At 40.6% G+C, this 22,548-nt stretch overlaps 1 protein-coding gene and 1 long non-coding RNA gene across 10 annotated transcripts in view; one reads left to right on the top strand and one right to left on the bottom strand.

Annotated features, from left to right (window-relative positions):
- LOC309364369 (contactin-4) overlaps nucleotides 1-22,548 on the top strand; it is a 528,932-nt gene that overhangs the window by 235,235 nt on the left and 271,149 nt on the right. The window contains exon 1 of one of the 7 annotated variants that reach the window (XM_081901474.1): nucleotides 10,432-10,447. The exons of the other annotated variants lie outside the window; for them this stretch is intronic. The gene's annotated coding sequence lies outside the window, so the exon portion shown is untranslated. Of the gene's footprint in view, nucleotides 1-10,431; nucleotides 10,448-22,548 lie in introns of those variants that run through there. 7 annotated transcript variants of the gene reach the window in all.
- LOC309365371 lies at nucleotides 5,304-21,213 on the bottom strand. Of its 3 annotated transcripts, XR_014166067.1 has the most exons (6): nucleotides 13,948-14,246; nucleotides 13,107-13,200; nucleotides 11,007-11,137; nucleotides 9,309-9,385; nucleotides 6,762-6,917; nucleotides 5,304-6,288 (listed from the first exon to the last, which is right to left on the bottom strand). It is a non-coding gene; the product is annotated as an uncharacterized lncRNA (long non-coding RNA). The 3 variants fall into 3 exon arrangements; XR_014166068.1 differs by lacking the exon at nucleotides 13,107-13,200; XR_014166066.1 differs by lacking the exons at nucleotides 11,007-11,137; nucleotides 13,107-13,200; nucleotides 13,948-14,246 and adding an exon at nucleotides 21,175-21,213.

Here is a 22,548-nt window from a genome sequence, read left to right as displayed (position 1 = left end):
CACACACACACACACTTGGCATTGGTCAAATTTTCAATTGGTGGAATGTTCTCCTCAGGGAGGTTTGGCTGGTGCCTTCATTATATACCTTTAGGCACTAGACAAAAATGTTCCTCTTTAACTTCCAATGTGGCTGTGAAGCAAGAGATCATAACTTTCCATTTTAGATTAATCACAACTTAATGCTACATTGAATCACTAAACTGAAAAACAAAACAGCTTCTTAAAGTGTGGTTTGAAGCAGACTTGTTTAACTAACCATAGTTAAGGTGAACCACATTTTTTCCTTGTTTGGATGCCACAACAAACTGCATTCTAAAACAGAATCAGAGGCTTCAAAACTCCTCCTCATGACTCTGCTGGAAGTGGAGGAGGAAGTGCATGAGTGGAGGAGTCCTTGTAACTCTTAGCTACGGTTTAGTGTCACATGCAGACACAGCCATTATTCAGAGCAGCACGTATGTTAATTATTGCAAGTTTTTACAGCACTTTATTTGGACAGTGGTACTTTGGCCACAAATGGTTGTTGGGCAGAGAATATCTTGAAGGCTCATGTTGTGCCTCTGAATATCTGAGAAAGGTTCAGAAGAGATCCCTTGGCATTCCATTGCTGATAGGAACATAGGAAGCTGCCTTTCAGACTATTGGTATATCTAGCTCATAGGAACATAAGAGTGCTACTGGATCAGGCCAAAGGCTCTTCTAGTCCAGCTTTTCAAGTTCTAGTCCAACTTGAAAGCAGGACCTGAGTGCAATAGCACTCTCCCCAGTTACGATTCCCAGCCACTGGTATTCAGAGGCATACTGCCTTTGACAGTGGGGGGAAAAAATAGCTGTGCTATAAGGTAAAGGTAAAGTGACCCCTGACCATTAGGTCCAGTCGTGACTGACTCTGGGGTTGCGGCGCTTATCTCGCTTTATTGGCTGAGGGAGCCGGCGTACAGCTTCCGGGTCATGTGGCCCCCATGACTAAGCCACTTCTGACGAACCAGAGCAGTGCACGGAAACGCCGTTTACCTTCCCGTCGGAGCGGTACCTATTTATCTATTTGCACTTTGGACGTGCTTTCAAACTGCTAGGTTGGCAGGAGCAGGGACCAAGCAACGGGAGCTCACCCCGTCGTGGGGATTCAAACCGCCGACCTTCTGATCGGCAAGTCCTAGGCTCTGTGGTTTAACCCACAGCGCCACCCGCATCCCTTCAGCTGTGCTGTACTGAAAGCCGTATCCTCCATGAACTTGTCTAATACTCTTTTGAAGAATCCAAGTTGGTAGCCATCACTACCTCATGGGGAAAGAAGTGCTTTCTTTTTTCTATCCTGAATCTTCTAATATTCAGCTTTACAGTATGGTCTTAAGTTAAGAAAGGTAGAAAAAAATATTAATCTTTTCCGCTTTCTCTACACCAGGCAAAGTCTTATACCTCTTACCATGTACCACTTTATTTTACAACTTCCCCTGATAGTTTCTACATTTTGTAAATCACATCATTGTTTATTAGTGATATTATGACAATCTCGGTTGATTAAAAAAAAAAAACCATTTCTACTAAAGATCTAAATATCCACTTTCCCTGAGGCATTTTTCACAAATGCTGCAAGGCCTTTGTGTGTGTGTGGGGGGGGGGGATAAGATGGAATAAGATCTGCGATTCAAAAGCTCATTCCTCCTGTTCCGTTGTTTGTTTGATTTCCCTGTTGGCTTTCCTCCACCCTGGAGCATGTGTAGCTGGGAACAGAAGCAAGACAGTGGCCTGGTTAGAGCCAGGTCAAACTTCCTGTCTCAGTTTGGATTGATCTGGGTCTTTCCAAACCATTGTTTCGTTTGTTTGAAGAATTCTTGGAATTATTTATGTAGAATTCTTTCAACTTTCTCTGCAGTTCAGAAAGACTTGGCCTGCAGGAGCTCTTCTGCTGGTGCCAGGGTGACTTGCCAGTTTCGTCATCTTCTGCCTTTCCTAAACTTACTAAGCTGCTGGGGGCAGGGGAGGGGGGAGAATAACAGCAGTCAAGACATATGGCCATAGCTCTTCCTAAGTGATAACATTCTGTAGGGATTGTGCCAGAACATTTTAGATCAGTGGTTCTCAACCTGTGTGTCCCCAGATGTTGTTGGACTACAACTCCCATTATTCCTAGCCAGCATGACCAGTGGTCAGGGATGATGGGAGTTGTAGTCCAACAACATCTGGGGACTCACAGGTTGAGAACCACTGTTTTAGATCCTCCACTGCAGACTGGAACTCTGGTATTTTTTTAACTGTGTCTCTTAAAACAGGATTTATTTTTTTTAATGACACTTCCCAGAGTTTTCATTTTCAATGCAATAGTTTAGAAGTGCTTTGGGCTTCACCGTTGTTCACTGTTTTCCATCTTCTTCTCCAATTCAATAGGTTAAGAGAAAGAGGGAAGAGGGATAGAAACTGGCAGATCAGAGGGCTAAAGCCCAACCATTACATGCTGAGGCAAAATTCAACTGGGGCTTAGGCTCACATCATAATGGTCTTACACCAGGCATGGCCAAACTTGGCCCTCCAGATGTTTTGGGACTACAACTCCCATCATCCCTAGCTAACAGGGCCAGTGGTCAGGGATGATAGGAATTATAGTCCCAAAACATCCGGAGGGAATAGTTTGGCCATGCCTGTCTTACACACTCCATAACAAATTTCAGAAATATGACTGAAGGTAGTAATAAATTTTTCTAAGCTGTCCAATGTACTTTTTTTCTTTTTTTACAATCTCTGAAATAAGTCTATGAAGCATGTGGCACAAACAGCATTATATATTGCAGCATGAATTGTTTGTCGGCTGTGATTACCTCCATAACCTGTGCTCTACCACTTCTGAGTAATCAATATATCTTAATGTTGCAAATTACAGAAAGCACATGAGGCAACCTGTGAATTCATGAAATTGTGTTATTTCATGTTGTCACATCTCTTCAGTCATTCAGTGTTATGTTTTGAGATAGTGAAGTGGACTGATAACTTCTCAGGTTCAGTTCAAATAGTGTGCCACTCATTCAGAGGGTGTCATTAAAGTTTCTGCACTGCATGTTGGGCGACTGTCAAGTTTGGAGGTTGCTTACTATTTGTTTTGCATGGAGAATATGTACACCAACAATGCATTTTTTGGCAATGGGTAGCGCTGGCATAGACATTCTCTAGATCATACAGTAAAGTGAAATGCCCATGTTTCTGTGTTATGGAGCACTAACACAAAAAGACCATTGTCGTTCACTTCCATGAGGATGATGTACTGTTTCAATACAATCTTAATTTTCAGCGTTTAAGAATTTTTCAGCATTTAAGAACCGCAGTTGATTCACAGTTCTATCCAATTGTCATCTTAGGTGTGCCTTCACTATACACTTCAGGTGTCTCAGAACTGGAAAACTGTGACTTAAAGTTTGTTGCAATTAATGATTTCTACATGAATTCTTTGTTTTATTGCCTCTTTTGTCCTTTCTGTGTTCTTGTCGTTCTTTTGTGTACTTTATGTACACACAAAGAGCCACACAATAACAAATGAAGGGGGGAAAGGGACACTGGTAAATACGGTAATAACATTGGGGGGGGGGGGAGAGAAACAAAACAAGAAACCCCAGCTCACTATTTGAAAAGATAAGATGGCGTACGTATTCCAATGTAAATTCTAATCCAGGTTACTGTCACGTTCCAAGGAGAATGTTCTTTGTATGCCTGATTAGGGACTTCATGATGAACTTGTTAGATATTTAATGACAATTTGGATTTCACGGTTAACAGTAAGAGCTGTTCAATATTGGAATAGACAGCCTCAGGAACTGGTGGACTCTCCTTTCCTGGGAGCATTTAACCAGTGGGTGGACAAGAATCTGTTGCATGCTGTAGTTGCATCCTGCATTGTTGAAGAATTAGCTCAGTTGGCAGAACATGAGACTCTTAATCTCAGGGTTGTGGGTTTGAGCCCCACATTGGGCAATAGATTCCTGCGTTGCAAGCAGTTGGACTAGATGACACTTGTGTTTCCTTCCAACTCTACAATTCTATGACTTCCAAGACCTGGCCCATATGATATGCTGTAATTTGTGCACACAATTGTGCAATGTGTTTATTGAGGGGGGGAGATGTTTAATTGTTTCTGCTCTGCATCATGTACAAAATGCATGAGCTTGCTAGAAAGTTTTCAGTGCATCCTGAAGCTCTCAGTAAAAATGTTTATTTCTCCTCTCTGGAACAATGCATATTTCATTGCTGTTAAGTGACAACTTGGAAGCTGGGGAGTGACATTTAACTTCTTTCTGCTATGGTGACACGATGACAGCTGTCGTAGGAAGGAGAAAGATACAATGATTAAAATTCTTTCGATAAAGGCATGCTCACTTTTACAGCTTAATGGAAATCACTTCCTAGTGAAAAAGTCTGGACCACTAAGTATTTTGAGTCAACAAATTGTGTGCTGTCTATGTTTGAAGGAATTAATCTTCCTTTAAACTTTCAATAAACCTATCATTGTAGCAAGGGGAATATTAGTTATTATTTGAGCCTGCCTATGAAGATTTACTACCATGAAGTGCTTAGATTTGGGTGAGATTTTTGTGGTTATGGTGCATGAAACGTGAATAGTAAACATATTATTATACAAAGCAAAATCACTCCAAGCAATAACTAATTTAGCACTAGGTGAGGTTTTTAGTCCTGGTATTTTACTTCTGGTCTTTGATAGGCCTCTGTTGCTTACTTAAATTTCGGTTGTCAAGATTCAGATGTGATATAAAATAATTCTATTCTGATACAATAGTCATTATTTTTGCACGTCTCTCTCACTTACTCTTTCACACCCACACACCCACAAGGTTCATGCAACAGGCTGAAGTTCTGTGTGTGCTGCTGCCCCAATCAGATATGGTTTGCTCATTAACCTGTCCCAAGCCTAGTGTTGTTGGACTGACAAAGCCAGATGAAAACCACCCTCATTTTCAACTTGGGCGTCTAGCAGCTTGACCCTTTTGAGTGTAGGTTACTGTTGGAGAGAGGTTTGGAAGAGAGATTCCTACTGTCCAGTAGGAGAGTTAAGTGCAATGGTGATTGCTACCAAGCATATTAAAACTTGGTTAGGGTTACACCTGTCCTCATCCACCTTTAAATAAAAATTCTCCATGAAAATGCTTAGGCTAGAATAAATCACAGACACTTAGCTTCACAAATAAGTGAATATTTTACTCACAGTTTCCAGAAGTTGCAGCAAACAAGTCATCATCCATTAGGAGTAGGAAAAAGATGATGAAAAAGGTTCCAAATGATTTAAAAGGAGAAAAAAAGTACTAGGTTTCCTTACAAAAAGATCATTCAGTATTTGGATTAGCAAAGATGCAGGCTATAAAATCTCATTTTAGAGAGAGTCAGTTCACTTGCATGAAGGAGAAAAAGTCTGAGAATGGAGGAGGGAGCAGAACCCGCTAAGCCATACTCACACTGGTAACTTGAGCTCAGGGACCAGGTTAACCCTTTTAAGCACACAAGTTTGAGTCAGTAACTTCTTTTAGAACAGCCAGAGATTCTGATGCAATGGAACTCGGCAAGTGAAGAAGAAAGATGCCTGTGTACTAGAGACTCATAATAAGTGATATCCTAAAACAGGCCTCTACCGAAAGCCATGACTTGGTAGATTGCATCTCAGGGTGTATGAGAAAGTTGGAGGTGATTCCCGTTTTTTACTTAGCCTTTTGTATTCAGTTTGGTATGTTGAAGGCTACAATTGAGTACAATGCCTGTGAGTTTTGAGGTGTCGTGCTCCTTAACTGAGGGTTCCTTAACAGGTGAATATTTCATGTCAATTGTTTCTTTTTACCTGTTATGTTTATATCACACATGGAAACCACGGCAGGACTGTGTATTTAGCCATTTAATTACAGTTCATAGCATAAATTGAAAGATTGGGTACTATAAGGTGTGCACCTCCATGGTACTACTACTTTAATATATTTGGAGTATATTGTGTGACAGTATAATGTTTTGTGTGATTTCCATTGGTCCAGCTGAAGCTTATCTTGATTTCTCACTGCCTTTTTGGAACTCTTGTTTGAGGCTAAAGGAGCTGGATATGACTCTACTCACTGAAGGCTGAAAGTTAGCCAGTGGAAAAGAAACGTGGGGGAGAGGGGGATGGAACAAAAGAAGAAAACCGATGCCTCTTGAGTTGTGGGAGATGATTTGACAGTTGGCTTCTCAGAGGGATATTTAGCTGGAATCGATGTTAGGGGATGCTAAGTCGGTTGGTCCTTTTTGCAGTGATAATAAATATACCTAAAGCAATGAAAAGAAAAGGGGAAAACATATATGATTCAAGTCACATATATCATGTTCTCCATAATTTTTCAAGCCTGTAGCCCTCAGCCTTGTAACACATTATATAGCAATTTAAGGAAATGGAGCATCTTGTGTTACCAGAGGGTTGTTTGGGGTTTCCTTTTCAGAAGATTTGTTACCAGCAAAGGATCATTCACTTGCAAAATGATTTTGACTGAGTTGACGTGAGGCTTGGGCTGTTAAAAATCAGTTGCTGCAAATTAAATAATCCACTACTCAAAATACCTAAGTAAAATAATGTGGGCCAGTGTGTCTAGATGATGTGGACACATGTGGGGGGGGGAGGGGAGATAAGACTTCCTGTTACTCCTATCTACTTCTGCTCTGTGAACTAATTCCAAGTCCTAGGAAACAAATTTTAAATTTTGTCTGCTTCATTAATATTTTCTTCAGGCAGGAAAGATACTTACCATTCAGTAGCTCATAAATATCCTTTATTTAATGTCTTTCTTCTTTAGAATAAGGAGAAGTGATCCAGCAGTATTATAGCTGCTTTGCAGCAAGTAATCTGTTCATTCTGGTTTAGCCATCTAGAAACCTGTAGTTTCTCCCCGGATACCGTAAGCCTGCAAGTTAAATGGGGATTACGTTCTAGGGATTGCACTTAAAGCTGAAACCACATAGAGTCAAAACACATCAGGTTCAATGGTGGGAGAGCCAAAGTCGTTATTGTTGGCATCCATCTGCCTTGAAAACCAATGGAGTGTGCCTCCAGGGATGGAGTCAAATCACTGTGTTAGCAGCACCAAAGTGAAATCCCTGGGGCACAAGCCTGGGCAGTGTATATGGAGGTCCTGGACTGCCCAGACGACCAGACCGCCCTCCAGCTTCTCTGATGTGGTCCAAAGGAAAGCAGAACAATACGTTTGGCACTAACTTGGTTGCCAGAAGAAGGTGCAAAAGGTGCCATCCAGCTGTCTTAGGAACTCCACTCTGGATCTGTGTAGGGTCTACTCCTTTGCCTTTTATTCTCCCAACTCCCCCTCCCGCCCAAGGCAGCAGAGGATTAGGAGCATAGTTTTCCTTCTTCTAGATGGGCTACCTTCCCAGGTTGACAAGCCCCATCTGCTCCTCACTTTCTTCTACAGCATGTGCAGAAACCTCCTTCTTGACCATTGGACCCCACTATTGATCTTGTTTGCTCAATCCGCTGCTGCCTTTTTTCCACATGCAGGGGAAGATCAGCCTGCCAGTTGAAGCCATTCCCAGGGTGTGGCTGCTGCCTCACGCTGATAGCTTTTAGGAGCCACAGCCGAGTGCAGAGTGGGGACCAAAGGTGGACAAGCTACTCCAGAAGGAGTCTATTACCCCCTCTCATAACACTCCATTAGTTAATAGTTTACTTTTATATAATATCTCATAGAGCAGCAACATCTAGCATCTAGCATTGACTTGCATTTGCTAAATACAGTAGTGCTCTTTGGCTATCGTGGGACCAACAACAGAGAGTTTTCATACCACCTTGTAGTTCAGTGCTTTATAGTAGAAATAAGACAAACCCACTCAAGTGGTAGGTCTTAAATGCTGAGGTATGAAGTGTATATATATGAAAAAAATCTTTTTTAGTTGATGGTTAAATGCTGCTTGAACTGGAATAATTTCTCTTAAGCAAAAACCAAGTATGCAAATGCTTTAAACTGACTGAATTTGGAACTCTATAGTACATTACCTGTGAAATATATAGTTAATGTAACTTCCAATTTTCACATGTAAATATGATACATGGTATACGTTTATATTACAGTGTTTGTATATTAACATACAAAAATAAATTAAAATCCTAATCACATTGCTACAATGTAGCTTCAGAATTATAATCCAATCTGTTTTCCTTCTGTTTAATCCCTTGCAAAGGCCATTTTCTTCCCCCTCTTTTGCTGCTGAGGCTTGTTAGTGTCTCATTTCTCTCTTTATTTTCATTTTCCTCCTCCTTCCCCTGCGTATATTTTTATCCCTGGGCCAATATCTTTCTCTCCCCCACAGGTTTCTATTTTGCTTCTAGGTTTCCCTTTAACAGTCTCCACTTCCTGTCTCATTTGCTTACTCCTGTCTTCTCTAATATTGATTCCTGCTCATGCTGCGCAGTCACTCCTAATGATTTTTGACATTTTTAAGGGCAGAATGCTTCCTTGCACACTCCATCATGATTCTCCCCTGGCAGATACAAGTAACTCCCACTGAAGTCAGTGAGAGTTATTTGTAATCCTGGAAGGGGAGAGAAACACTAACCCTCAAAGATGGCTCCAGGGGTATTGGTCACATTGGACTGGTGCTTAAAGGACTAAGAAAGCTGTCTCCCATCAATGAGTGGAGTAAAATGGTGAATGAAGCTCTTCATACCCAAGGTTTGTCTAATCCACTTGTTTGGGGATGGGAGGAAATTTTTCCCAAATGAGATTAGCTCTCCATTCCCCAACCCTCAAACCCATCCCTGAGAAAGATCATGTTTCTTGGTCATTTGCCAAGAATGCCTCAACTTGTTTGCTTAATATTTTTTTTGAAAATTGCTTATTCATCTAGCTAAGAGATATTTGGGTACTTAACAATACTCATAATGTTGTTCCTTATTCTAATCATGTCTTTGTCTTTTTATGTGGTCCCTTTTTCCTTTTCTGTATTTAGGAGTTATAGATGAGTTTTGATTTTGAGAGCATTCTCTTGATTTTGTGAGAATTAGTTTGAAGTATACTGGTGCTCTTTTACACTGGCTGAGTAGTCCTTTACTCCTCTTGTATCTGTGAAAGTCATGCAATGGAAGAAAATGAAATGGAAGATTAATTTCCTGTTTTTTGGTGGTGGCTCTGTCCACTTGAACAAAGGAACGTAAATGAATGCCTTATACCAAGTCACACCATATGTTCATCTAACCCAACACTATCTAATCTCAATGTCAGCAGGTCCCCATAATCTTGGGCAGAGTGAGTTATTTCCCTTCCACACTATATGAAATCCCCTACCTGGTGATGCTTTTGGTTGAACCTGTGGCCCTCTGCATACAAAATTGGTCCTTTGGTGTTGGATGTATATCTCTTCTCTATTTAAAAAAGAGAGAGAACACATAAGGGCTATGTACACACAACACTTTATTCTAGACTCAATGGAGTGCTTGCTTTTTTCTCCATAGTCTACAAAATCAAGATTTATTGCATATGTTTGTGCTTATTGAGAAACTGGTTTGAATTCAAACTAAAAGCTGATTGCAGATTGAGTCTGCATTACCCAGCAGTGTGTCTATTTGAAAACACAGGTGGTCCTGGCAGTGGGGGGGGTGTATCCACACCTGTCCAATGGCGCTGTGGGTGGACATGTACCAAGATCACAACCACTGCTTCTTTCTTCATTCACATGGGGCATGTGCAGGGAGGAAAAGGCATGGGTAACCTAATTAAGGGGATAATTTTCAGACACATATCAAGTAACCTCACCAACTCTTGTGGATGACAAGGTCCAGAATCAATGTAGGTCAAAAGTAGTGTGTTGAGGACAATTATGAACACTTTCAGATTGAGAAAATTACATTTTTGGGTCTGCAAACAGGTTAGTGGAGAGATTATTTTGTGCACTTCAGATCATCCCACACGATACCCCCTGTAGGAATCTTTCTGGTATTACCCGGGCTTGATGTTGCTTTTGCAGGTGTTTCCTCTCATTTCCATGCCACAGCTGACTGCTGAATACTTTAGCAGCTTGATGGCCTCTGGCGAGGAGAAAGAGCTTTCTGCAGTCTTACTGCTTTCTTTCCAGCAGGAGCCAGCATTTAGTGTGAGGCTGAGTTTATACAACTATAATTCACTCCTTGGGAAATAAAAAAGGGTGGGAGGGCTGGTATCAATAATGCCACAAAATCCACATACTTAAGTTGTGCTGTTTCCTTCATGCTTTCAAGCCTTCTGATAGGATATTGTAAACATGCAGGGTTTTTATATCAGTTTTAAGCTAAATAATGCCTTACATAAATTGAATGCAATGCAATTTCTTTGCTTTTATTTCAGAGTTTATTTTCAGTTATATTCGGCAATTCCGGGAAGTTACTGAGAAAGGGGACAGCGACAGAATGAAAACATTTGCTCTATAGAATTAATCAGTTCATGGACATGTAGGTATCATATAATTGTATGGCTGGTAGATTTTTTTTTATTTTTTTTGCTGAATGTTCACAGCAACAAAATTACATTTGTCAAACTGAGAACTTAACTGGATGTTGCATGGGAAATTATGATTGGATTTTTCCACACAATGTAAAAGAAGCAAAAATAAAATGTTATCTTAAAAAAGTGCACAGGGGGTAGAGGACTAGATCAAATCAGATCCCTAATTTGCCCCCTTCTGGTGGGCTAGCTTTGACAGGTGGGCAGGACCACCCATTTGTTTACCACCTGATGTCATCAGGATGCCAGGTGATGGACACCTATCAAAGTTCACAGAGGTTAACCTCACTACTCAATTAGTTCAATACTCTTGGTGCCCTTAAGGTTAGCCTGGAAGCCTCAGTTTGTGCAAAAAGGGTAGGTGGAAGTGGAATAGACTACCACTAGTATATAAAACTATGACTGAACAACCTACACTAGCTGCAATTATTTCTCTGGACCAAATATAAAGTTTTAGCAAGGGGCCTGAAACAATTCAACACCAGGTCGTTTGAAAGATAATCTCACCCACTATATACTTGTTGGACAGCTGTGCTCATCAGAGGAAGCTCTTCCGATGGTGCCTAGGACATCTGCTCCATGACAAGTCAAAACCAGACTTTTAGCATTGCAGTACCAGTTGTATAGAAATTTCCACCCTGTACAAATTAGACAGGCACCAATCATATTGGTCTCTTTGTGCCTATTACATATCTAGACAAGCCTTTCCAGAGAGATGGTCACAGCCATGCTTCTTATCTATTTTCAAGCATTAAATTACATATAAAGACTTTCTGAACATCACTTTGGATTTTCTGGAATATAAAGTGAATAATACATTCCATAGGGAAATAAAATAAGTAACCATCTTCTGGGATGAGTGCTAAAATTATTGGTGATGGCTTACTGCACACCTAGGGCGCACTATAATAAACAGTGTATTCAGCATTTCAGGTGTTAAATTTTAAATGTCATCATGTGGAGTTTTCTCTGTAGGCACATGAGTGCTACTGCTGCAGTGATTTTCATATGGGGAATCCAGACAATGTACAATAAGCATTTTCACGGTGTCTGGCCATTTAGGTTTTCCAAATGTATTCTTACACTCTCCAAGGGGGTTCTTATTTAATGCCAGGGAAACCACTTCAGTGTCTTAAAGTTTGCGAAGTAGTCACGAGAAAGAAAACCTTGGTAACAATAGTCATACATTGGTAAGAAGAGTAGTCACCATTGTGAAGGAAGGTGATAGAAGAGCTGGTTTTGCTTGCCACATAAATGAGGCTTATAATTCTCTCAACATGAAATGAATTATCAATTACCGTGCAGGGTCCTGAGATGACCATGATAAAAGAAGTGAGCAACAATAATAATTAATTAATTACTTAAATTGATTAAATATTAATTAAAATATTAATAGGTTGCAAATAAAATTGCCGAGCCAAATAAGTGTGTATATCTACACACAAATAGAGAAGATATACAAGTACTTTGCCTTTTAGAAAAATGTTTACAACATAATGCTTTGCTGGGTTTGTTTACAAATCTGTATCCTATTATATTGGTTTTTCACTGTTAAGAACTAGGTTATGGCCTTTAAAAGATCTGTACTTTTCCAAAACTGCTTTATCCTTGGTTTTCATCCTCTGATAGGATAGTCACACAGTTGGGATAATAAGAGAACAGATAGAATGGTTCCCTGATAATGGTCTGCATTATGAATCAACTGAAATTCTATGTGGCGACGTGGGTGGTACTGTGGTCTAAACCACAGAGCCTAGGGCTTGCCAATCAAAAGGTTGGTGGTTCGAATCCCAGCGACGGGGTGAGCTCCTGTTGTTCGGTCCCTGCCCTGCCAACCTAGCAGTTCGAAAGCACATCAAAGTGCAAGTAGATAAATAGGTACCGCTCCGGCAGGAAGGTGAACTGTGTTTCCGTGCGCTGCTCATAGCTGTCAACTTTCGGATTTGAAAATAAGGGATCAGCAGCCTCACCTGTCCCAGAGACAGTCTATGGGATATTTAACAAACCGGGATAGCAGTGGGAAACGGCGCTGAAATAAGGGAATTTCCCGCCAAAAAAGGGAAGGTTGACAACTATGGCACTGCTGTGGTTCACCAGAAGCAGCTTAGTCATGCTGGCCACATGACCCGGAAGCTGTCTGCGGACAAATGTTGGCTCCCTCGGCCTGTAAAGCGAGATGAGTGCCGCAACCCCAGAGTTGCCCTCGACTTGACTTAACTGTCAGGGGTTCCTTTACCTTACCTAAATATAAAATGGTAAGTTTGAAGAAGTAGGAGGACCTATAGGGCAAACTTCCCTCTAAAAAAAGTTGTCTCAATGAGGCTTCAGCATTCCCAGACGTTACTAAATTAAGAGTAACAGCTGGCAAACCATTCTGTACTAACTTCTTATAAATTTTTGGAGCTTCCCACTGACATCAGGTGAACTGTTGCTTTTTCAAAACCTGTTGCTCAGCACCTGTAGATCATTTGTTTTGCATTTTGAAAGTAGCGAGATTAGTAGCTTTGTGGTTTGGTATACACCAAATGAGCATTACCCACTTACAGGGCTGAAGTAAAGCCCAATTTTAAATTAAGCTGATTATTTGTATCCTCATCAACCACTTACAATTGCTTGACTGCTCCTTGTATTTACTTGTCTGTATTATTTGATCCCTCCAGAATGTTTTTAAAAGAACAAATGCTAATAGTTTTACAACCATCTGCCGAAGATAAAAAAATAAATACAGGATAAACTGAATATTCACGGTATGGCATTTGTTGTTAATAAAAACTTTGATTTCCAACCAGATGCTGCTTGAAAGAAATAATAAAATCCCCAAAGGAAATGAGCTTGGATGCTAACAAGTTTAGTCGTTGATCTGTTTTGAACATAATACTTAACTGTGATAAGCTGAGGAAGTTTATCAGAAGGGAAGGGGAGTCTTTATAGCCCAAGGCTTCCTCCCATAATGCTAACCATAGTTTAGTGTTGCAGCTGAAAAAAGGCCAGTGTGAGGACTGATGCTCACATGGATGAATGCTAGGACGTAACTGAGTGAGAAACACTAATGTATGTGATTTGACTATACATGAATAGGATTTAATGAATCTATATTACATTTAGGTAGTGTAGTAGTGGAGCATAGCTTGCCAGCTTGCTTTCTTCTTAAGATTATATAATCTGATTCATGTATTCAAATTGTTTACTCATTTTCTCTTCCCAACCCTGCCTCATGTGTGGAATCACATAAAGAACATGTCTGTGAAATCTGGATAGTAAATGGATATATCATTAAGCTGTATACTAGCAGTATCTTTTCACTCTTGATACCCCCCATGCAGTTTCATACGTGGGACATGAATGGGGGAAAGTGTATGTGGAGAAAATAAGCCACTAAGTCATGTGTGAATTGGCATAATCCTCTACATATCTACTCCGAAATAAGTTTGAGTTTGATCACACTTACTTGCGTTTGAGTGTGTATATAATTGCAGTCTTAGATCTGAAGTGTCTCTACACCACCTTCAACAAACCTGGTGTTATCTTCTGCGTATAGTCACATTGAAGTTAAGCCACAGATTAAATACTGTCTATCGACAGACACACAAACATCATTTGTAAGCTGTCTAGAGAATTGTAATGATGAGTAGCCATGCAAGTTTAAAAATTCTTTCTAGTCTGGCATATTGAACGTTCCAAACACAGAGAGGTCTTGATGCTAAAGTTTCACCACAGAAATGAAAAGAAACAAAGTGTAAAATAATGTCATCTGCCAGTCTCTGGCTGGTGGAAAAAGTTAATACATTGCTTTCAACAATGACAGCTTTTAAAGAAAAATAATTTATGTAATTTGAAATTGGATAAATGTGTGTATGTTGTTTCTTCCCGTGATTTTCTTTCATTCACTAAAACGCTTATCATTTTTATTTTCTGATCAAAGAAAGCAAAATTTTTCAAATCTACTGTTACATATTTTCAGTGACCACAACACACATCAGGACTTTTCATTAAACTATATATATTTGTATGGACTTTGTTGACATTTGCTTAAATTACAAACTACTGAGTCAGATTAACACTCCCAACACTGAACAATTTTGTAGTCATACTAATAGTATGTTTTTGATGTAGATTTGTTTGACGAGCTAAATTAGCAGACTGTGTTCAGTCCAGCCCAAAATGAATTAAAGCTGATACTGCATAAATTCTTCTACAGCTGAACAGTGCACAATGGATATGCCAAAGGATGCTGGGAGATAAATTCCAACAATTTACTTCTAGTCCCAATTGCTCTGGGAAGCCTATTTTCTCAGTAAGAGAAAATACACAGCTTTCTAGATGCTATTAGTTTGAAAAATTAAGGGTGGATGTCTTTTTGTGTGAGGCAAGTGGAACGTTAATGGCATCACAGGAGTAATAAAGAACTAAGCTCCTAACCTTATGTTTGAAAAGTCTGGGGTTGAAGGCAAAAGCTGTTCACTTAAAGAATGGACAGTGTGAAGCAGCCTTGAAAGATAGTATCTGTAGGCTAGGAGAAAGGCAGTTAAATAATCAGATAATATAAGCTACAGAGAAATGGGCCTTTCAGTCTTTGTAGAAATGTGAACTCTTAACCAAACAATGAAAAATATTTGAACTATGAGCACAGTATTTCTAGGATAGAAATCCACTCCAGGCAAAGAACGAGATGAGATTAGTAGCTGGTCGGGAATGTATTTACTTACTTATTAGCATTGTTAATTCATTTATAACCTGCATTTAGGTTGAAAGAATATTCAGAAATACAGAACAGCTAACAGTGTAACGTTTAAACCAATATAAGTTATATCAGTTATAAATAATTGTTTTTGTGTTAATGGTTTGATGCATTACTGATTTACTGGTTGTATACATACTGCTCTGTTTTTTGTAAACCACAATAATTTAAATGTGCGTGTGTGTTACAGTAGCCTTCTATTCCTCTAAAAATTGGGGGAAGCGTTAACAATCAGTAGCAGTTCTATTTAGCTGATTGCAACTTGTGACTAGGACTTACATTTGTTAATGTGCTGGAAGCTGCCCAGAGTGGCTGGGGAAACCCAGCCAGATGGGTGGGGGATAAATGATACAATTATTACCATTATCATTGTGGTTGTAAACAGAGGCATTTGTGAAGGCCTTTAGTGAGGAGTTTGAAGGAGAGTCCCGGGGTGCTGTCTCACAGTAGACATAGGATCAGGATGTTGTGCAAAACTACTCCTGAAGCAAATGCCTTGCTGGAAAAGAAGGTACAGCAGCTTGAGGCCTGCCTCTTCACACTTCCACCTACAGTGGTACCTCGGGATGCGAACGGGATCCATTCCAGAGCCCCGTTCGCATCCTGAATGGAATGTAAGACACGACAGTGCATCTGTGCATGCGTGGGTTGCGTTTTGCCACTTCCGTGCATGCACGTGACATCATTTTGAGCGTCTGCGCATGTGCGAGCGGCAAAATCCAGAAGTAATGCACTGTTACTTCCGGGTTGCCACGGAGTACAACCCGAAAGTGCTCAACCTGAAGCACATTCAACCTGAGGTATGACTGTACTGGGAAAGAAGAAAGAGAGAAGGTGGAACATCTCAACACCTACTTTGCCTTTGTCTTTACCCAAAAACAACAATGCTTCAGCTGCATAAGTTGCCACCATGTAATTTGCAAAACACTGTGTCAAGGACTTTTTATCAAGGAATTAAGCAGACCAGGAATTACTTAATAAAATAGCATTCTCATATGAACTAGTATAGTTTATCTAATGCTACCCAGGTATGAGCAGAACAGACTTCCACTCATGCACTAGGACTGAACCCTCATCTGTTCATCCCTGCAACCCTCTCCAAATCTGCTCTGGAGGGTTGGAGGGCAGTCTGAAGCAGCTTTTACAGGCTTGGGGGTGGGCTTATTGGAGAGGAGAGGAATCTGTCAGATTTTCAGAATTGTTTTTGAGGAACTTGGAAGAGACAAAATAACAAAGATATGTACAGAGCCCACTGTCTCTCATTTTGTTTAGATTGTAATTGAGTTTCATGACAACTGATGGTGGATGTGCTGCAGCGAAATGGGACTTTCTGTACACCACAGAGAGAAGAGGCCTGACAAGTATGAATCGCTAGGCTGAGATGGGCTCTTGCTTTGTTATTGTGTGTGACTTCAGTGTAGCAGCAAAATGAAATCACATCCTAGTCTGACAAGGAGATACCCAATAACTCAATATGTGCTTCAGCTATTTAAATTCCATTTATCCCACACTGTGAACATTATGCATAATAGCCTCATTTGACAAAGTAACTTCGTACAGTAGGCTGCTTGCATATAAGTATTCTGCATGGTGCTTATCATATCAAAGGCTTTTATGTATATGTCATTCTCATGACATATAAGGAAGATGTGAGACATTTCATGATCTGGCATGTTTTCTGGAAGAATGAGTGGTGAGTTGAGTTCATTTGTTGATCCCACTATCTTGCTTCTATAACTCTTCCTCTTGTAACTGCTTTCCCTCTTCTTATTTCCTCTGCTTTCACTTGTAATATAAATAAGGTGATTTCTGAAATACTATGTTTGCATAAGTTTCATTGGGAATATATCACTAAATGCCTCCTTGAAGACTAAATTAATGTCAAGTAATTCCTTTTACAAGGACTGGGTGCTATATATAGTGTATCATGTTTTGCAGGGAAGTTAGAGGTACTGTACATATTTCATGAAAACTATGCAAGTATCAAGCTTTCAAAGTGTGTAGCTCAAAAAAGAAGAAGCTGAAAATGGAGATCCATGTTCTGCAAGAAAGATATTAGTGCTTTTAATAGTATACTTCCTTACTAAGAACACCTGTTTAATTAATTATTTAAATGTATGACATACAGTTCATTTTCCAAGGAGCTCAGGGCAAAGTGGGTCAGCCAGTTCCCCCATGATTCCAGTAGCAGAACTTTGGGAAGCAGTAGTGTGCAATAAAGGCAATGGTTCCTTCTTTGGTAAGACCATTTAGGTTGGAGTTATTTCTTCTAGGATAAAATTAAGTGGTCTGTGTTAAGTAGCTATTGGTGAATTATTATTATTATTATTATTATTATTATTATTATTATTATTATTTGGAAGTATCGTTATTGGCCCAGTAGTGGGTGGCATATGAAAAGGGCTTGGTAGGGTGGGAAGGCAAACCTGGACACTAATTCTTAGTTACAAAGTTCTTGTAATGACCACCCCAAATAGATAAAATCCAATGAGAAGAGGATCCAAAAGTTGTTGGAAGAGCTGGTGGAGACTGCATACACAGTATATATTTAAAGTACATTCCCGCCTCCTAAAGTATTTGTGGAGTTGTAGTTTATCCCTTACAGAACTACAAAGACAGTAAGACCTACATTGGCTCCCAGTACGTTTCAAAGTGTTGGTGCTGACCTTTAAAGCCCTAAACGGCCTCGGTCCAGTATATCTGAAGGAGCGTCTCCTCCCCCATCGTTCTGCCCGGACACTGAGGTCCAGCTCCGAGGGCCTTCTGGCGGTTCCCTCACTGCGAGAGGCCAAGTTACAGGGAACCAGGCAGAGGGCCTTCTCAGTAGTGGCGCCCTCCCTGTGGAACGCCCTCCCATCAGATGTCAAAGCGATAAACAACTACCTGACATTTAGAAGACATCTGAAGGTAGCCCTGTTCAGGGAAGTTTTTAATATGTGACATTTTAGTGTATTTTTCATCTTTGTTGGAAGCCGCCCAGAGTGGCTGGGGAAACCCAGCCAGATGGGCGGGGTACAAATAAATTATTATTATTATTATTATTATTATTATTATTATTATTATTATTATTAGAGGGAGGAGTCTGTTGGAGCTCAACTTTCAGTACAGTGGAAAACGGTACATTAGCATTTAGTACAGGTAACTCTGGAAATTGAATTGGCCATAGTGACATGAAACACTTTCAATGGGTGCTTCTGGTGTACCAGCTACAGACTTTTCTAGGCAGTGATGGCCAGGCTGTCATGTCTGAATTTCTGCAATGCATTGTACATGGAACATCCCTGAGGCCTCAGTTATTACAAAATAACACTGCTAGACTTAAAACAATTGCACTAGTAATCCATGAGCGTAAGTAGCCACCTTTCAATGGGGTCAAGTACACTACAGTTTGCTTCTTCCGTTGTGCAATCTAGAGTGAAGCTTCAGGGGCATGCAGAGAGTGTTAGCTGAATTAAGCACGTTGGTACAAGAGGCTTCCGTATTATAACAACAACAGCAAAGTTGTTAAGGATGAGCGCAACTAATTTTATTTTAGTGATCTCCTGTATGCACTCTTGTTATACTTTTATAGGATTAAACAGAATCAATCATTTTAAAGTTGAAATGGAATTCATTGTGCTGCAACCATCTTTAATCACCCTAGGTTTACTTGGAAGTAAGTTATATTGTTGGGATTTGGTTCCATGTTGGCATGTTAATGATTGAAGACATGCCGCCTAATCCTGCACATAATTTCCACTGAGTTACTCTGAAGGAAGAGTGCAAAGCATTGCAACATTACTCTGACAGTCATTACACTAGGTTTTAGAGTTGTTTTTTATGCTCATCTTTAGCTTGACTTTTATTTAGGTGATTAAAATGCCAGTCGTTGCCTGGCATGCACAACATACATCATTAATGGTGATTTATTTTGGCATTTAACAGAATTGGCACACAGTAGCACACCAGTGGGCAGAAGAAAAACAAACGTGAGACAATTCCCAAAGAAGCCTATTCTTGTTTGCAGCTCTTTTGATATGGCTCTGAGTTACTTTATAAAACATACTTTTTATGGGATGCCAGGTGAAATTGACAGTACAAGCAATAGGACTTTATATGCAAACATCTTCATGGCAGACTGATTTGTTTTCCTTCTGAATGGGAAAAATGGAATTGCTTTTTAGTCATCAAAGCAACACATAGGTTCAACAATTTGTTTTCCAAAGGTTCTGAGTACCCATAGCAGTGTATTTCATTTGCTGAGAGCCTCTGAAAAAGAGCCCCTAAACACTTTTTCAACAATGCCCATGTTGCTTCTTCCTTGCCTTATCATGCTCAGAGTTCTTACAGTCAACTTTTTCTATCAAAATCCAATTACGAACAAAGGTGCCTTTCAAAACAATTTGCCACAGCTGGATGGAATCGCCAAAAAGTAAAGTTAGAAAAGCATCAGCACAAATGTGAGAACAGCATTAGATTCAAATTGTATTTATATATCATTTTTCTCCATCTCTTCAGGTCACTTGTGACTATGCAAATTTTCTTTTTCTTTTTTCCTTTTTAATAAGGCAAACATTTACTTTATGTTTGGTGCCATTTAGAGTCTGCGATTTTTTTGTCCTTATACATTACAGAAATTAGGGCAGAATGCATGTATTAAATTGGGGCTTTTTGGAAATTATTAAACATACAAAAAATGTAGCTATGGGTCGTATATAACAAAACTGTCCCTGTTCACCTGCACAATGGTATTTCCTTTCCATCTTCTCTATCCCCACTTCCCCAAACTGTTCTGGGGGTTCCTGTATATGAGTTTTTGAAGTGGGGCACGAAGACTGGAGTAGAAAATGAAGTCCCATAGCTGAAACAGAAGTGTTAAGGGGACAACTTTTGGATAACCGTATGGTAAAGATTTTCCTTCCTGGCATGTGTAGCAGTTTTAAGGAGAGTCAGTATGTTTTAGGAAAAGCAGTATGTAAAATACAAAAAATAAAGTACCGTACATGCACCAATTACAAGTTACATGAAATGCACAATTGCATTTTTTTAATGTCTGTTTTGGCTTTTAGCCGAGAGTGGGGTGGATCAGGATTGGGGCTGCACATGGTACACAACCTGTTTTTCTGCACCACAGTCTCAATAATCCCTCCCCCCCACAAAATGATGTTTGCCAAAGGAACGAGACTGTTTAAAAGAAACACACAGTTCTGAAGGTAAATTCGAAATCAGTAAATACAATTTGTTTTTCACAAGAAAAACAGCAACAGCCATAAACATGTTACAATTGATCGTAGACTCATAGAGTCCATGAGTCGACAAATGTAATCTAGCGCAGCTCCTTGCAATGCAGGAAGCTTTCCCCCAACATGGGGCTCAAACCATGACCTTGAGATTAAGAGTCTCATGCTCTACCAACTGAGCTACCCCAGGATGTATTTAACATTACATGTAGTTTTAACTCTATGAAACTGTGATAACAGTTGGGAATGTCACTTCTCAAGATAATGGTATCCACTCTGGGCTGTACTGCGAGCTTGAGGCTGTTTGAGTCCAATATTTCGGGACTCAAATATTGTCATATTGTTCTGATGACATTCATACCTGTCAACTGTCCCAGTAAAAACAGGTGATTTCGGGCTGCACTTTTTTCAGGCAGGGCACCCCAAATGTGTGTTTTTGGGTGCTGCGCCTGAAAAAGCACAGCTCAAAAAAGAGTGATCTCACATGGCAGTGCGGACCTGGGAGATGGGCCTCCTTTCCCCTCATCCTAGCTCCTTCTCCCTTTACACCTGACCAAAGAGCTCTTCATTTACACCTCACCTACCCCTTTGCCTATCCACTTACAGCTTTCCCCAAACCCCTCTGTCTTACCCCAAACCACCCCTTTCCCTTATAGCTCACCCCAGTCCCTTTTTAAAGGAGGCGGAAGATGCTCCCACTCCCCTTAAAATAGCTCACCTGGGCTACCTTCCACCTGTGCTACTGACTTGCCTGCCAGCCTTCTGTTCTGATGCCAAAGTTGCCATGGTTGCTTATTGGCAGAGCCTTGAACAGCACAGGAACCACAGGGGACTGGAAGAGACAATTTAGCCATTTCCCACCACCACCCTAGTCCTGATGAAATTTGTGCCCCAAGATTGGGCCACGATTGGCTTCCTTTCTGATAAACATAGATTGAGGGTAAAAGGTAAAGGTACCCCTGCCCGTACGGGCCAGTCTTGCCAGACTCTGGGGTTGTGCGCCCATCTCACTTAAGAGGCCAGGGGCCAGCGCTGTCCGAAGACACTTCCGGGTCACGTGGCCAGCGTGACATCGCTGCTCTGGCGAGCCAGAGCTGCACACGGAAACGCCGTTTACCTTCCCGCTAGAAAGCGGTCCCTATTTATCTACTTGCACCCGAGGGTGCTTTCGAACTGCTAGGTTGGCAGGCGCTGGGACCGAACAACGGGAGCGCACCCCGCCGCGGGGATTCGAACCGCCGACCTTTCGATCGGCAAGCCCTAGGCGCTGAGGCTTTAACCCACAGCGCTACCCGCGTCCCAGATTGAGGGTAGGGGTAGTTAATTGGGACCATCATAGATGGAAAGAGTTAACCCCCCCCCCTCGCCACCCACATGGTTCCTATGCTGTTCAGTCCCCCATACAGTTGTTACTTACATTTGCTTAAAAGGGGAGCTTTAATTTCATCAGCACAATTAATGTATATGGCCCTAAAACCTGGTGCATCCTTGAACTGTCCTTTAAAGATACGAGACAGGAGCTGCTGAACATTGCATAGCAGAATCTGTGACATGCTCCTTGCCCAATTAATAATGTTTGCTGTAATCATTTGAGTTAAAATGCTATTCAGCTCCATTGATCAACACTTTTCTGCTTATCTGCAGTCAGCTTAATCACCGAACGTGTCAGAATTGTGGAATATATTCCAATTACTCCCTTCAAGTAACATCTGCAGATCAGATGATAGGGATTCTTAGTCTTCTCAGCACATTGAACCTGACTTTATTAGAAACTGAACAATTTTAACTTACAAAAGCAGGCAGGGACCTCTAATGATACCACTTCACTTTCTATTAGGCATGCCGTTTGTCTTGTAAACTTGAAGGCTCCTTAACTTCCAGACATCAGAAAGATGAATAAATAATGAGAACATATGATTAGATGGCTTTATTTATTTTTAATCTAAAAATGCCTGGCATAGATACTTGAAGAGATGTGTGTGTGGGTGGGTGTGTGCGTGCGCGTGTACACACACACACACACACACACACACACACACACACACACAGCCACCCAAACACACAGGCAAAACATTGGTATCTGAAGAAGTGT

The sequence above is a fragment of the Podarcis melisellensis genome (assembly GCF_964234715.1).
Source record: "Podarcis melisellensis genome assembly, chromosome: 2".
Taxonomy (NCBI): Eukaryota; Metazoa; Chordata; class Lepidosauria; order Squamata; family Lacertidae; genus Podarcis; species Podarcis melisellensis.
Note: the sequence above shows the minus strand (reverse complement) of the source record. Positions and strands in the feature narration are given on the sequence as shown.